Genomic DNA, 14,167 nt, shown 5'->3' with positions numbered 1-14,167 from the left:
AGGGATTTGGAAAATTGGAACTTCCCTGCCACACACATCAAATAGAGGAGGGTGCAGCCAAAGTACTCCAAATACAAGATCCTTCTTCTGATCACCCAGATAAGGAACCTCCTCCCTCTTATATAAAACCTGCCTCCCCATTTGAAACACATTTAAAAATCTGTGGTTCACAGATACAACCTCTAAAAGAGAGGGAAAAGTATGGAAATACCAAGCAGTAGCCATGCATGTTGATTCAGGTGATCAAATCATGACAGAAGGGGAAGGGAGTGCTCAAGCAGGGGAAGTGATAGCTGTCTGGAACATAATAAACAAAGAAGCTAAGAACACAGAACCAATATTTATTTATACAGATGCATATGCAGTATTTAAAGGATGTACTGAGTGGCTCCCCTTCTGGGAACAAAATCAATGGCATGTTAATCGTGTACCTGTGTGGCAAAAAGAAAAATGGGAACAAATCTTAAAAACTATTAGAAAAGGTACTTTCTCAGTGGGATGGGTAGCCACACACCAAAAGGGAAATTATCCTGCCCACCTTTTGAATAATCAAGTGGATGCACTTACTCGCCTAGCTACCATGGCAGCAGAAGCTGAGGAAGAAAAGTGGGAACATTTGTTAGAATGGTTACATGTGAAACATGGCCATTCAGGAGTAAAAGACCTTTTCAAAGAAGCCGGTGGTAGGGGCTGGCCTGTCACTTGGGAATTGTGTAACACACTCATCTCTGCTTACAGCCAATGCCGTATCCGACCAGAAAATCACCCCTTGCGAGGACCTCCTCTCCATGTACAGGAAGGGTCTTTGGGAAACCTGGCAAATTGACCACATAGGTCCCTTTAAGAAGTCAAATGGAAAGCAGCATGTTCTTGTCGGGGTGGAGGTTGTGTCGGGACCTATTCAGGCTGAAGCTGTTACAAGAGCAACAGGAGATAACATTGTGAATGGACTGAAGCTTTGGTTTAGTTATTTGCCAAAACCTTGATCAATCCAATCAGATAACGGCAGCCACTTCACAGCTAAAGCAGTCCAGGAATGGGCAAAGAATGAGGGAATACAATGGGTATTCTACACCCGCTACTATCCTCAAGCTAATCGGATAGTAGAAAGAACTAATGGGCTTTTAACACATGTCACTAAACCACATGATTCCAGGTGGTCCACCCGACTCTCTGATGCTGTGAGGGAAGTGAACAGCCCCTGGGAAGTAAATGGCTGTCCTCTGACTCACTGCGTTCTGCCCTAAACCCCCCTCTATTGTACCTGGCCTGTGAAAAGACAAAGGCTCAGTCAACTTGCTCCACTATCCTGGACAACCTGTTTTAGTGAACCTGCCCACCGTAAGATGAGTGCCCTTAACCCTGAAAACACCGACTAATGCAAATGCATGGGTTGCCGCTGATGCCCATGGAAAGGAACACCGAAGCAGTACTAGATGGATTGTGCCATCTTTTTAAAATCATGTCTTTATTTCTTTTTTTGATATGTCTCACAGGTCTTTATAGAAGCTTTTATGAACCATATGTTGTGCATAGAGATAATTTGTATTATCTATTGCATAGCGTTCTTGGTTGTCTTTTATTATCTGTGTAATTCTTCTTTGTTGTTTTTGTGTACCTCAACAGCATACAATGTTTTGGAAGACCCTTTTCCTTGTCTTCACCATCCTTGGTGAAGGAAGAGGAAATGAGCCTCCAAATCTTGCCTGGGAATTGTTTCAGGGATTTGTGTGCCTCTGGAACCATACCTACCGAGGAGTGTGTGTCTCAATTTCAAAATCATCAGAAGAAGGTATTGAGTTTTCCATAGTCAATCTTGACCTCTCCAGGTTACTTGAAAACAAATTATATGCAACCATCAATAACTGTACTTCTGATTGTACTTGGGGCATAGTAAAAGTTCCATTTGAGAAAAAGGCTTTTGATGGGGACTGGACTGTAAATGAGGAAGCATTTTATCAAATTCCCCCAGCACATTGGACTGATATCTGGAATAAAATATGTAAAAGATGGAATGTGAGTGATCCAGTACCTCTCACATTCAAGCCCCCTTTCAAAATGTCATTTTCTCCTTGTCCTAAAGAGCTAATGGAAATACACAATGCATCAGGTCACAGTTGGGACCTCACCCACTGTAGGGATCCCTCTAGGATACCCTGTACCCAAGTCCCTTTTTGGCCTCCGCCTCCAGAAACGAAACCTTTTGAACACCCCAATACGGTCAAATGGTCTCCTACATGGTGTATACAAATCCCAAATCGCCCAAGCCAAAAATATGATAAAACTGATAGAACCAGATATGAGTGGGCCTGGTCTGTCAAACATATGATGTATGGGGACTATGACCCTGACCGTCCCATTGATGAAAAGTATGTAGAAACTCCTGTCTAACAGTACTCCCAGTTAATGAACTGCACTACAATCCTAGATTGCACCACAGGTGCAGGTGATGCACGGAAAAGACTCTATAACTCGAGAAGTTATAAAGTAGGTATGTTTTAATAAGCGCGCTGGTGCACGTGGGATATCTCCTCAAAGACATGCACACCCGACAAATGCAGTTACCCCAGTTAAATGCAGTAAGAGTTACATATGTATTAGATGACTATACATATTCATAAACTATCCCGAACAGGCGTTCCGCTCCGGTGGTCGTGGCCGGGGGTCTTCTTCATAATCAGCTCTTTGTCTGTTCCCGGATGGTCTTATCAGATATCCCTTCCTGTCAGTGCCTTCCTCGATTGCCTTCGTTCCTTCAGGGGCTGGCAATGGGCGATTCTCCCTTATCTTGCATATCTTAGGCCTCTGGATGGCTGTGTTCCCTGCCGCTCCTTCTTTCACAACTTTGCTGGGTGTGTCGCCTCGCCCTTCTCAAGGCTCAGGCACAAACATTTGTTAGTTATCACAACACATAGGTCGGGCTCATGGACAATCGACTCCAATTCAAAAGCACGGTAAGGCAGGCAACACAACAGAAGTCCAGGAAATGGCTGAATAAGCAATGCACTATAACAACTTAATAACAAGGAATAGTAAAGGACATATAAATGCAATATTAAAACTGTTTTCCCTTGCATCACAGGAGAGCCCACCGAAACACGGTATATCTCTGAACTCCAAACCTTTATACGAGGTATGTGTACTTGCTGGGGATATCCTGCTCAGGGTTTCTGAAATAGAGACGATAGGTGTAATGGGACAGGGCTATCAGAAAGAACTGCAATTAGATGTGGCATTCCCACAAGTCATGGTCCAGGACATCGAAAGCTGTGAGACGGGCGCCTACAGGGTTTTTGGGTACCCAAAGACGATAATTATAAGGGTCATACAGCGTGGTACCCCACCCCAAGAGGAGCGGTATGGGGTTGTTCAAATGGAAAATTATATTCCCTTCTTAATAGAAGCCAACATGCTGGATTGCAGTGTGGGATAGGCATTCCTACAATGTGTCCTTCTAAGGTATTCCATTTTACAATGCCTCCCCAAAATAGAAAGCACTGAGAAAGTGATGGTCCTCAGGAATGACCTAATTGGCCAGTACATGGTGTTCAAACACCTGATTATTATTCATGGGGCATGAAATTATCCTTAATGATAGAAAATATATTTGCTCCATCATTGACCCTTAGAAGACAATAGTTTGTTTTAGAGAACCTAACCTGGCAAGTACACATCTTGAGAAACTGGACCCATTATGCTTTTAGGGAAATTAATGTGCAGTTCCAGCAGGTGTCTAAAATGACTCTACAAAATAGATGGGCTCTGGATATGTTGCTATTAAAATCAAAAGAGCAGGGAGTATGTGGGATGCTAAATCTCACCTATGGAGAATGCTGCCTCACCATCCACAATGAAATTACCACTATAGAAGAGGCACAAAAGAAGATGAAAGAAGTCGCCAACAAGACCGGAGAACTTTTCCAGGCAATGCAGCCGAAAGATTGGTTCAACGGTTGGAACCCTGGACCCTGGTTCCCCTCCCTCCTGCAATCACTGAGACTCATGGGGTGGGGAAGTTGGCTTGTAAATATTGGTATTACAATTGTAACTTTATTTTTGGCAGTAATGATAGCCCTTGCAATAGCCGATGTATGATTTCTAGGCTTCTATCTTCTCTTTCTCCCTCTATCCACTATGTCCAGATCACCACTTTAGAGGAAGACCCAAGTACTGAATTTTGCATCACACAGGCTGTTTGAGTCACGAGGTGGTGTGGCAAACCCGACACAATGCCAAATGATATGGGGAAAGGGATGTGATAAGGCTGCAGATGCCTCAAACAGCCCTGGCACCAAATATGTATAGGGATTAGGAAATCTTGTGGAAGCAGGATGGCCTTGTCTCTAGCACATCTTTCAAAGAGATGGGGCAATCGCACATGTTAATGAGGATTACTGAAAACAGTGAAATGCCCTGATCCCCTACTTGACATTCTGCAAGTCCTCACGTAGAAAATTGTGTATAAATTGAGGCAAGATAAAGCAAAAAGTAGAAGAAAAAGAACAAAAGAAGAAAGAAGACAACGATGGATGCATCCTGAACTCTAGCCTTTTCCTGGATTTTGTTATATTGTCTGCCCTATTGTGCTTTTAAATTAGTATCAATTGTCATGAGTCTGATCTATATGTTGTGATAAATTAATAAATGTTTGTGTATGGGCCTTGAGACTTGTCTCACCGTTGTCCATGCCGTTGGTGTATTATGAATCTAAAAGTCACTTGTGCCCCTCTCCTGGGTGGGACATGACACCTGAGCTGGGTTATAATGTTCTGTTCAGTTGTCACTCATCAGTTGAAGTATTTTTGCCACCTGGGTCCGGACAGAGGGCCTGGAAAATCCTGGAAAATCTGAAAAGTTCCCATTGGCTCCCCTGCACACTGCAGGCAGGGTGTGTTTGCAGAAAGCAGGACTGGGGCTGCCGCTCTTTCTGGGGAGCTCTGTGCCTCACCACCCAGGCAGAGCCCTGCCTCTCCAAGGTGCTGATCTCAGCATCAGTGGACAAGTGGCAGGGTCCCAACTTTCTTTGGGAGACATTCCTTATTTTGGACCCTAATGTTCTCTGTTTCTAAGCGCAACCCTCTGCTCTGCTGAAGTAGTGTAACCCATTTCTCCAGGTCTGTACTGAAAAGCAGTGAGGAAATCACTCATCTCTTTAAATAAATATGGAGACAAAGGCTGTGGGGCACAAACCCCTTTTAGCAAGGCTCTGGCTAAGAAAGGAAGTGCGTTCAACGGCTCCATGCAAAAATGGCTCGTGTCTCTTCTGGCTAATTCCCTGCCTGTGCTAAGGTGGCTGTGCTGGAGCTGCACGCTTTTTTCCATCAGCACAGGAAGCACTTCCCCTTGGTTTCCTGGTGCGCAGGGTACCTTTCGTGTGCCAGGACACTGGCGATGCCAGCTACTGCCAGTTGGAGATTTCCTGCAGGACTGTGCAATGTGCTGGGCACAGCCAAGTGAAGCAGCCTTTCGGAGTCACTGGGATGCTGCTCCCAGACATCCCTTCCCGTGTGCCAGGGAAGAACTTCGGTGCCAGTGCCACCCGCACTGTGTTGGGTGAGGATGTCAGCTTGCTTGTGAGGTGGAGAAAATGTCAGCCCAGCCCTAAAAGTGGCAAGAAGGCAATGAAGGGGTTAACCCTTCTCCTGAAATCCCTCTACCCTAGTGCTGCGGTGTCCTTCCACCTCTGCCCATGGGGACTTGCATGTCTTTCCCCATCTGCATCTATTCCTCCTCCTTCGATGGGGGAGGATGTGGACCGTTGTGGAGATACTCAGGTTTACTCTCTGGCGAGGGCTTTGGGGAGAGGCTGCTCTCTCAGCAGCCTCTGCGGCAGGCGGAGGCTGTCACAGCCTGGGAAGCAAAAGCAGAGCCTAAGGCAGATTTGCATTATAAGTGGTAGCTGAGCTGCTTCTGCCAAGCCCATCAGGCTCCCCAGCCCCGGCAGCCCCCAGAAACCCCGAGCTGGAGGCAGAGGGCAAAGCAGGTGCTCGCTGACCAAGGCTGATGAGAGCAACTGTGCAAAATGCTGCCCCCCTCCCCCTTCCCGTTGGCACCCCTGGAGTCCGGAGGAGCAGGATTGGGTTTGTCCCCAGCAGCAATGTGGTATCTCATCCGGATGTCGGATGTCGGTGGGCGAGAGGCGGAGGAGACTGGTGATAGATATTATTAGAACAGTAATTAGGGCCCGGGAGCAGAGATCCCAGGGAAGGAGAGAAGGGAAATCATTGACTGTTACTGCATTGGCTTGAAACCAGGAGAGCTGCAGTGCTATAAAAAGTTTCAGGAAAGACAAGAGGGAGGGGAAGGCTGTTCAACTCACAAATCAAAGAAGGCAGGTAGGGATTCTTGGAATTAATGGGACAGCATTCTCTAACAAGGTGGGGGGCCGTAGCCAGAGAACCAGAGCAACCTGCTGGGAGCAAGTGGATCTAAAATGGTGCAGAGATCTTGTGGTGACTGTAATAGTTGAGGATCATTGCAAAGGTGAGGGTTGAAGCACTTCAGGCTTTATGAGTGGATTTGTAGCAGGTGGCAGGATGCTTGTGTGTGTGCATCTGTCCATGTGAGAGGCTACCCTCTATCCACTGGCCCAGAGAGTGGATAAGAGATGAGAGTCTCAGCAACTGCTCAAGAAACTCAGATTCTGGGACATATCTGTGTCTGGTACCACAGCCTGGAAGAAAGCTCCTGGCCCGCTGTTGGCCAACATGCAAAAACTCTGGTGTGCTTGGCCCAGTGTGCAACACACAGCTACCCACATTACAAATATCTCTCCACAGCCCTCTCCTTCCTCCTTTTCGTGACCATTTTAACAAGCGATCAAGCACCTGTTGGCCTGCAGCTGCTGAGCTATCATTGGACATCCATGCACAGTCCCACTGGGCCAGAGCTTAGGGCCATTAGCCTTGTGGGAAAACTCCTTCCATCGCCTGTAGCGATATGAGTGCAGGATGGGGCATCCTTCTGCTGGAATGGAGGAATCTTTTCCCTAAACCTAGTTTGCGTATTTTATCATGACCTGCCTGTTATTCTGAGATCCTATTTGTCTTCCTGCTCAGTATGGTGACATTATATCAGATACGACCAAATTTACCTCAGCCCTGTCTGTGTTGACTTTTTTTTTCTCCATTCTTTCCAGGCCAGGCCATTAGAAAAAGTAAACTCAAAATATTTTCCACACTTTCTGCAACCTGACAGTCCATAATCTTGAAAATTCCCTGTGCTGGCACGACAAATTTGGTAGTAACTTCATTAATCAAAAAGGGTGCTAGGTGCTGTGTAGTGATGTTTACATTTTGCAAATATATATATACACCACGTAAGCGTAGCTAAGATCTGTATTTTTGAACTTGGGGAGAAAGAATAAAAGCAAGAGAGAAAAGCGAGAGAGTGACATCTTTTTTCTCCAGGTTACATCTGTTTAATGTCGATTTTGTAAGGGTTTGAGTTGTGTGTGTATGTGTGTGGCTTCAGTTTCTGTGAGTGACTTGGAGCGTGTGTGTAACCGTGTGGGTGCGTGTGTGCACACGCATGTCCGTGTCTCTGTCTGCCCTCTGCTGGTAAAACACGTAACTCAGCACTTACCTGCTCCAGTGTTTATACACCTCAGTGACCGATGCCTCAAGAAAGCAGCCTTTTTATGGGATAGGTGTGTGTCTCAAGCTCTGTGCTGCTAAGAGGTAAGGACATTTCTTCTTCTGTTGTAAAGAGGCAGCAGCTTTGCTCTTGAAATGGGTGTTTTACCTCTGAACACCAAGCACAAGGGCTTCTGCTTGCCATCAACTGTGATCATTCGGTGAAGGCTTTGGACAGTGGCCATACTTTATTCTCAAACTCATTCTTTATTTTAATTAAAATCTATTAAGCATACATATTTGACTTTCTTTTCTTCAGCCTGCCAGCAAAATTCGTCCGCCTATGACTTCCTAACTCTATGCTTCTATCTATTTCTGCAGCACCATTAGCAGGAAGGACAGGCCAGATTCTGACCTCGGTTACTCCTCTTTACACCTGAACTAACACTTTTTAAGTCAATTGCATCACCCCTGATGTTTGTTGGTCTAAAGGAAAACAGAACCTGTTTGCGCACTTTCGTTCTTCAAGCTCCATAACTCTGATTTCAGACTATAAATAAACGGGATGCTTAATCCCTGAAAACATTTTTTACATTTTTCATACTTCAAATGTATATAAATATATATTTTCCGTCTCTCTAACACTGATGGGCATTTCCTTGTTCCCAGTTCCCTTGGGATTTTTGGAATCAGCATGACAGTGACAGATACTGTTGTTCAATGATTAAGATCAAATGTTGCCATGCCCAAGTACAAATGAATGTTCATCGTATGGTACGACTTTCTTACAAAGCCATACTTTTGTAATTTCTGTTTCTCTTTTTTAGGGGAAAAAAAATCTTCCATATAATTGTGTTTGTACATTACTCGCTGCATGATTATAGATAAAAAGATTGTAATGTGCCGGGAATAAAATATATATACATACCCTGATATAAGTAGATATATTAGCTGTGAAAATCATTTAATCTGATTGTATTACTGTAATAAACTTGCAGTATAAAATTGATGTGTCGTTCCTTAGCCAGTTGGTCAAAACCACCCACCAGTATCTATTCCTTTTGCTTTGCCTCATCTTGGTGTTTGATTATTTCATTCTGACTGCTGAGCCATTACCTCTAAAAACGTGATCTGAGGAAAACAATGTTTTTCTTCACAGGCTTGCCATAGCTGGTTGTGTTGCCAGAGGATGACCCCGAGCGATGAGTCGAGCCCACATTTTACAGATCTGCAGCAAGGTGGCAATGAATCAGATGAAGGGGCTCGACAGGGGTGAATGGTAATTGGTTTTGGAGATTTTAATCTTTTAGGTTTGAGTTCAGCTCACGGTGGCTTATGACAAAGCTGTTTTCAGTGAATGTAATGGCTCTGGCAGTCTGCTTTCACTGTCTGGTTTTGCATACCAGCAACCAGCTCCTTTCCTTCCAAAAGTTTCTCTCTCTATGAAAAGCCCCAGTAAGCCTTTCAGCATGAACGCCAACTTCTATATTCTCAGGTCCTCAGGCAATTGTGTACCTCGCACCCGCTGTGTGTGGCTAACGATCCACTGCCTTCTGTGAGCAAACACAGACCGCCCAGCTGCCCTCCCAAAGTGTTTCAGGTGATGGGTAGCTGGTTTTGATGAGGATGGTGATCACAGGGCTTGGACTCCACTGCCAAATGCACCCACAGATCTCCTCAGTTCACACTATAATCAAAACTATAATCAAAGGAGTTAGTACTTAAGCCTGTGCTTGCATAAGTTATTGGTTTTATGGAAGAATGCAGAGAGGGGAATGGTTTCACTGATCTCACTTAAAGAAGGCAAAGTCTATCTGTCTTGACCTGCTTATACCTGATAGAGGTTAGAGTCAAGGTGATTCATTTTGATCCCAAAGGTGAAATTAAAGACACAAATGGTGTCAGATGTCACAAAAGCAAAACCCTTTATTGACTAACAACCACTGGAGAGCGATAGGAAAGAAAGATATGGAAATGGAAAAGCGAAGCAGTAAAAAGTTCAAGATAGCAAGAAGCATAGCTACCACCATAGATCTAGTGATGTCTCGCAGGTCTGCCTGTTTCGATTCGGTGGGGAAGATCTTTGAAGAATAGCTGTTCACGGTGGCACTATATAGAGTTCCAAGAGCTGCTTTGCCTGCTCTCCTCCTGTTTAGCACATGTGTATGAGGGTCATCAGGAGCGATCTTCCCCCTCGCCAGTGTCACCTCTGTCAGTGGAGCATGCATAGGTGTCCGGAGGGCCCATTTTTGCAGACATAGTATGACTTGACAACTTGAGCACCTTTGAGGTTGCACACCATTGGGCTTTTGTGCTTGCAGGACAGCTACCTTATCACCTTTTGGGTGATATGGTTTAGGGGTGAACTTGTAGTGTAGGGTTAATGGTTGGACTCGATGATCCCAAGGGTCATTTCCAAGCTGAATTGTTCTATGATTCTATGATTCTATGCTGAGGCTGACAATTAGCTCAGCTGAGGGAGCACTGGGCTGATGCATCCCTCAGAGCCAGTCTCATATTGCTATCAGGTATTTCACAACCATAGTTAGTTGTAGCCCACGCACCAGCAGGCAGCAAGACAGGTATTTAAATAGAGAGAGAAATTTAAAGGGTATATTCCTTTGTGTGGGAGGAAACACTTTCAGAAACAGGTGATGCATCGACCAAAATCCTGCCCACAACCTCAGTTGCTTGAAGTGCAACCCCACAGAGTGAGTCAACCCAAACGCAATCGATGGGTTTGGCAAGACCCATACTTGCCCATGTCTGGCTGGCTGGCACAGCAGCCATGCGGCGTTTCACTGCATTGAATTGGGAAATCAATTGTGAATTTTCCAGACTGAGTCCCGGTTCCAGTGCTAGTAAAGCGTGTTTGTGTTTTGCTGCGGGCCCCCTGTGAAGCAGAAGTTTATTGCTAGAGGGAAGGCTTTTGGTGAAATTCCTGAACACATGCAGAAAGAAGGTAGCTGTGCTCTGTACACCAGCTGTGCCAACCCATTCCATCAAACGAGCAGATTCCCGTGAAGAGCTCTGAGGAGGAGGAATGATTTATCACAGAGTTGTCAGCCTCACAAAAGAAAACCTGGGGGAAAAGAATGGAAGAAAATTACTCAGAGAGGCGGTATGGTAAGATCTCTTCTGGGAAGCAGATTCTACAGTTAAATAGAAACAGGGGAAATAGTCTGGAGAATCCCAAACCACAGCACAAGCTATGAGAAGCACAAAGAGCACAGAAACCGCCCTCTGACACTTTCTCCTGGAGCTTTCCTGAGGGGATGGGAATAAGCAACCAAGCAGACGGTATCACTCCTTTCCAAGGTTGCTTTTACCTTCAGCAATAGAAGATCTTTTTCTCTGCTGCAAAATTAAGCAGGGGAGATCTCCAGGAAGGCTGAACCAAGCCTCTCCTCTGTCATGCTGGACATTATGCACACATAAGAAATGCCTCAACTATGTCCTTAGAACAGACTTGGTATGGTTATAACATTGAAGGCTTCTGAGATGGGAAAAGAGGCTGACAAGCATTAGAAAAGGAATCATCCCTAGAGCCACCTGGAAATTGATGTTTATATTCCATACAAAATGTCAATATCATGCTTAAATTCTGATTTAGAATGAAAATTCAAAATAGCAAAGATTGGTGTAGACACCATTTTACAAAGAAGAAAACTGATCTAGACCTATAAAAGTATCACTAAAACAATAGCAAAGTGTTGATAATGTTGTAATATTTTGCTTTTTATTTTTAATATTTTATCATACTTTGCAATGTTAAAGTCTGGCCACTTTCTGCAGCACATTCCCTTCTTACTCCCTCAGTACCCACCGCTGTTGGTCTGGGGATGTTCAAGGGTACACCCTTGCCTAGTCCTTTAGTATTAGTCTGCTGGTGTCCCATGTTTGTTGAAATGTTTTTGAGCCTGTTGATACAGTGACATCCACAGCACCTCACGCCAATGAGTTCCGTTGATTTGCACTTTTTTGCCCATTCAGTTCAGTGAGGTCCTTCAGGCGCCTTTTGCTTTCCGTGTGGTGTTTGCAGGCTTGAGGAAGTCCAGTACCACTGCGAACACTGAGATTTCATTGTTCACTCCTTTCTCCAGCCATTGGTTATATACTAAACAAAACTGGTTCTAGCACTGATCCCTGGGGGACCTCACGGCTGGCTCTTCTCCATGCCGACCATTGAATCCCACCCTTCGCTGTGCTGTAACCTGTTGTAATGCTGTGAAATAATTCCTGCCACCTCATGACAGCTTTACTTCTGTAATAAACTTTAGTGTGGAGCCTTGTCAACAGCTTTTTGAAAATCTAAATACATTGTGTTCACTGGATGTCTCCTTTATCCTCTATCTTTTTAAGTCAGGTAAGTCATTTACAAACAGTGCAATTTTTATGAAAGTGCATTTCGTAGTAAAACCTGTTCTGACAGGAGACATCAGAATAAAAAAGCATTGGCCACCAAAATGACCTAAAGATCTTTACAAAGATCTGCTTACAGAAGTATCTCCCCCAGCATGGAAGTGTTGCCCCATGTGGGCTGGAAGTCAGCAAAGTAGCTCAACACCTTACTGTAGTACTTCCTTGTCCAGTTGTCCTTTCCATTAAAGACATGAAAATCTAGAATTTAGGCTTGTAGAATATAACTGTACATATACAAACCTGAAATCCTTATTCTGCATGTATCTGTCTCTGGTACTGGGACAAGTACAGGTTGGACTGCCTCTTCTGCTTCTATCTCTCTTCACTGACCTCATCCCAAAACTTTCTGAAGAGCATTATTGTGTTATGTGTACATGATACCTAACATAATTAGGGCCAGTTAATGAAAGAAGTACTCTTAGGTCCTCTATCAATGAGGTAATGCCCGTCCCCCTAGAGTAAGTCCCATCACAGTTGTCTTGAGATTGCAGGGAAAATCTTGTAAAAGTCTCTTCTGATTTTGAGACTTTGGCTGGAGCTCAAAATGAGCAACTGTGGGACAAAAATGTCTGTTCTTCTGCCTGAAAGGTGTTAGGCAGTGACACTGTAAGCAGTCTTTTTTTCTGAGTTTACAGATCATAGAGAGATGCTATTTTCAGCTGTGATGCATATATTTTCAGATACTAAACTTCTCACCGATGCAGTTGATTGCTTGATCAAATGTTTTTTATGAGACTCCTTCTGTGGGTGGAACAGAACTTCAGTGATAGCTACAGGTTTTGGCTTCTGTACCAGCCGGCAGAGCCCTGCATGGTGACAGACAGAGATAAAATTACATACCATGCATAATTTGGGATTTAATGAAAGGAAAGCAGAAATTGTAGGAAAAAAGAGATCTGCCTAAATTAAGTTCCTGCTTAAATGTGTGTTTCCTAAGCATTCAGAAATCCACATGCTTATTTAGACCACCTCGCTCAGATTTGGTGAGCTTCAAAAAGGTATAAGGTACAGTAACTAACCCAAATTTGGGATGAAGAAGCCTGAGGGTAGCTGCCCCATTTAATTACCCGGCTCTCCTTTTGCAGAATTAACAGATACTGGAAGCAGATTTGTGCTTTGTGTTCCCTGGAAAACATAAATCAGGTTTTAACAGGTCTCAGTTTTTCCCCAACACACATCATCATCATCATTCAAGTATAAAAACTCAATTAAACGACAAGGTCCAAACCTAGACCTGTCCATGCCCATTCTTACACCCCTTTTGCAGATATTTAGACCTGGGGGAGCCTCTTCCATCATAGCCTGAGCTTTTGCCTTGGGGTGGATGAACACTCAAATTTAAAGCTCTAACAATTACTACACATGATATGCAGCACACAGCATGAAGGTACATGCAGGCATCACGGCTGATGTGAAAGAGGAAGACCTGCACGAGCCTTACTTCTCTTTCCTGCTCTCTCTTTTGCTCTCTGGGTAAAAAGAGGCTGCGTCAAGCAGGAAAGACTCCACGAGTAGCACTGGGGACAAACACCATCCCAGTTCGATGCTGATGCCAGCTTGCCAGGTTTTGGTGTGGTTGCCAAGCCTCCGCGCCACACTTGTCCGTGCAGCTGCTCTGAGATTCAGGGAGGCAACTCCTTGCCTGTAGGGAGATCAGGTCAGACTTTAGATAGGCAGCTGCAGCTTTAGTTTGTGGCAGCTACTGCTTTTATTCTCTGTGTGGATCTTTATACCATCATCAACAAAAATCTAAAACTGTTGCACCTGGGAGAGCTGTGAACGAATATTCTCGCGCCAGCTAAAAGCAAGAAAGGAAAAGAGTATATTTTAAAATTAAAGCCTTGTATTTGAATTTTACACTTCAAATGCTTCGTCTTCTTCTTTTGCTCCTGCAGCATTGCCTGACGGGTCAGGTTTGCCAGCTGCTGCCTGTGACTGCTGCCCACTCCCTGCATTTTTACGTTTCAAACCACCACAGCTTTGACGTGGAACCATCTAGAGCTTTTCTTTTGACTTTCTCCATCCTCGGTACCCCAAAGGCACCATAGGGCTTTTGAACTACAACGCCATCTTTTATCAGAAGGCAAAATAAAGATTGTTAACTCATGAAACGGAGAAAACTCTGATGGGCAAGGCAGAATTAAAAAATCACAGAATCACAGAATCACAGA

The sequence above is a fragment of the Apaloderma vittatum genome, unplaced genomic scaffold (assembly GCF_000703405.1).
Source record: "Apaloderma vittatum isolate BGI_N311 unplaced genomic scaffold, ASM70340v1 scaffold11299, whole genome shotgun sequence".
Lineage (NCBI taxonomy): Eukaryota > Metazoa > Chordata > Aves > Trogoniformes > Trogonidae > Apaloderma > Apaloderma vittatum.
Note: the sequence above shows the minus strand (reverse complement) of the source record.